At 44.8% G+C, this 3307-nt stretch overlaps 1 pseudogene; it reads left to right on the forward strand.

Moving 5' to 3' along the window:
* Positions 1 to 363: 363 nt before the first annotated feature.
* LOC142216788 (cell division cycle protein 20 homolog pseudogene) lies at positions 364 to 1053 on the forward strand (annotated as a pseudogene).
* Positions 1054 to 3307: the final 2254 nt, after the last annotated feature.

Genomic DNA, 3307 nt, shown 5'->3' on the forward strand with positions numbered 1-3307 from the left:
GGGTTCACCAGCAGCTTCTGGGGAATTATCATCTGCTATTCCCTAACACAGGGACAGTAAGAGCAGGTATGCACACGGCAATAGCAAGCACTGGTGTGAATGGGAACCAAGGCTAAATAGGGAGGAAGAACCCGCCCATGGAGTTGACTGGAAGGCAGGCTGTCAATCACCGGCAGACAAAATTAACCACTTAATGGACAGAGGCAACAAGGGCAGAAGACGGGTGTGGTGCAATCACAATCACAGCAGTAGAGCCGTGTTCACACAGTGTGACCAAAAACCCTAAGGCACGATCAAACTGCACACGCCTCCTGAGCTGCAGCACGCGAGCAGAGGGTGGTGCAGAGACCCGAACAGGCAGAGATGTTACAACAGCATTCGGCCAATCAACACTGGTTCTGCAGGAGGCTCGTCAGGACAGAACACATCCACCACCATGATGTAAGAGTTGCTCAGCATCATGTGGCCACTCTAACTGGGCACATACAAGAGGTCTGTGGCTTGAAATGGTCACCCGATGGCCGTTATTTAGCTTGTGGAGCAAATGATAACTTGGTAAATGTCTGGCCCTGTGTCCAAGGAGACTCTGGAGAGTTTACACCTGTACAAACATTCACACAACACCAAGGTGCTGTCAAGGCCGTGTCCTGGTGCCTGTGGCAGTCAAACGTCCTTGCAACTGATGGTGGAACAAGTGACAGACACATCCGAATCTGGAATGTGTGTCCAGGAACCTGCTTAAACTCTGTAGACACGCACTCCCAGGTCTGCTCCATTCTCTGGTCCACAAACTACAAGGAATTAATCTCTGGGCATGGCTTTGCTCAGAACCAGCTGGTCATCTGGAAGTATCCCACAATGACCCGGGTAACAGAATTAAAAGGACACAGCGCCAGAGTCCTCAGCCTGGCCATGAGTCCAGACGGGAGCACCGTGGTCTCCGCTGCTGCAGATGAGACTTTACGACTGTGGAAATGCTTCTAAGTGGATCCTGTCACCAAGAAGGAGAAGGCGAGAAGCAGCAAAAGCATCATTCACCAGAGCATCCGCTAAGCTCCACTACTTGAATTTTAACCCTTTCTGTACATTTTTATCTTGGAATAAACTTGTATTTTGTACTTGTATTTTGTACCTTACAGAGCAGGACACGGCGCGGGGATAGTATTTTACCTCTGAGTATCAATCCTCGCATCCGTCCTGCAGAACCAGTGTTTATTGGTCAAATGTTATACAGTGTACAGCATTCGATCAATCGACGCTGGTTCTGCAGGAGGCTCATCTTTGACAAGGCGGAGTCTAAGATCGGACCACAATGAAGACAGCATATTTAACATTAGAGCAGTCTACATTGTGGTCTGATATTAGACTCCACCTCGTCAGAGACGAGCCTCCTGCAGAATCAGCGTTGATTGATCGAATGCTGTACACTGTATAACATTCGGCCAATAAACGCTGGTTCTGAATCGAATTTTTACTGTGAATAGCGAGTGGTATTCGACCGAGTGCGAGTATTTCAAATACCCTAGTATTCGATTGAATATCTATTCAATCGAATACTATTCGCTCTTCTCTGTTAACTAATGCTTTTACTTTTTTATATATTTCAGATTTGACATTAATAGGGTTGAGCGATCAGGATCAGAAAGTATCGGATTCCAATCGCCGATCTAGTAAATATCACTATCGCGATCGGAATTTCAATCCCAATCTTTTCCAGTGGGATAGAGTTCGGAGGTTATTTCCCACAATGCTTGACTACTGGTCTATCATTGTGGGAAAAGCTATAGTATCAGATGAGCGAGTACTATTCGAAACTCCTGTTTCGAATAGCACGCACCCATAGGAATGAATGGAAGTGCTTCCATTCATTCCTATGGGTGCGTGCTATTCGTTCCTGACAGTCAGGGACGCCCTTCTTCACAGCAATGCCTATACTGCAAAGTGGGCATAGGATTCACTTGAATCCCATCCACTTTACCTGTACTGTAAAACGCCTCAATTTTTCCAGCGGATTTCCAGCGAATTGTGTAGTTCTGTTGTGTTTTGCTAACTATGTTCTTAGCCTCAGGCTGAGGTCACACATTGCGGGAAAAGTTTTTTATTGCAGATATTGCTGCAAAATCCAGCCCAAAAGAAACGGATTTAAAAAGAAATGAGAAATATAAAGGAAGCATTTATACTTCTCCTTTCTACTAAACCCATTCCTGGCTTAGGCTCAAAAACCACAGCAAAATCTGCAACAAAAAACTTTTTTCCAGTGTGTGGCCTCAGCCGAAAACTGACAGAAGGAAACATATTCCACACTCTTGTCTATCAGTTTCAATGTGTATCAGGAATGACTGACTGCAGTGTTGAGAAAACAGAAGAAGATTATTTTTTAGTTGGAAGATTGTTTTCTATAGTTCAATGCCTGGTCTTCTATAAAGCCTAGTGACATTGTCTGGGATTAAAGCCAGACCAGAACATCTCTAAAATAAAATAAACCCATCAGCTGTCACAAACAGCTGTCTGCGGATGGGTCTTTCTTCATTTTGCAGGATATGTCCTTTATTCCAGTCAATGTCACTAGGTTTCTTAAAAAATAGGCATTGATCTCTAAGGAGTTATCTTGCAAAAGGTAGTTCTAGAACAAGATTTTCTTTTTCAATACAAGGAGAGCTTATTTGCATATTCCTTTCCAAAAGTTCCTTGTATAGTATGTTTCGTTTGTAAGATTCTGCATAACACTAGGTGGTCTTTAAGGCTAAGGCCCCACGTTGCGGAAATGCAGCTTTTTTTGTTGCAGATTTTGTTGCGTTTTTTTGTTAGTAGATTGAGCAGATGGAATTTCCCATTCCTTTTATAGCCATTCTTAGTTTTGGCTGAAAAAAACGCTGCAAAATCTGCAACAGAAGAAGCTGCGTTTCTGCAATGTGGGGCCTCAGCCATAGGCTGAATTCACAGGGGGTTTTTTGGACCGGATTTTGACGCGGGAGTCCGCCTCAGAATCCAGTCCAAAAAACGCCTCCCACAGCTAGCTGTGACTATCGCGGCATTCCAACAGTCGCGGCATTCTTCTGCAGATTAGGCCCAAATAAATGGGCTTAGTCAGGAGGGAGTATCGCACTGCGGACACCCTTGACTTATTCAGCCGCAGAAAACGCAGCAAGAAAGGGCAGGCTGCTTCTTTTTACCACGAGCAGGAAGAAACCGCTCACGGAAAAAGGAAGTGAACGGCTCCCATTGAAGTCAATAGGAGGCAGTTTTTTTAGCTGGATTTTGACGCGGATTACGCGTCAAAATCAGGACCAAAACACCCCGTATGAAT

The sequence above is a fragment of the Leptodactylus fuscus genome, chromosome 8 (assembly GCF_031893055.1).
Source record: "Leptodactylus fuscus isolate aLepFus1 chromosome 8, aLepFus1.hap2, whole genome shotgun sequence".
NCBI lineage: Eukaryota > Metazoa > Chordata > Amphibia > Anura > Leptodactylidae > Leptodactylus > Leptodactylus fuscus.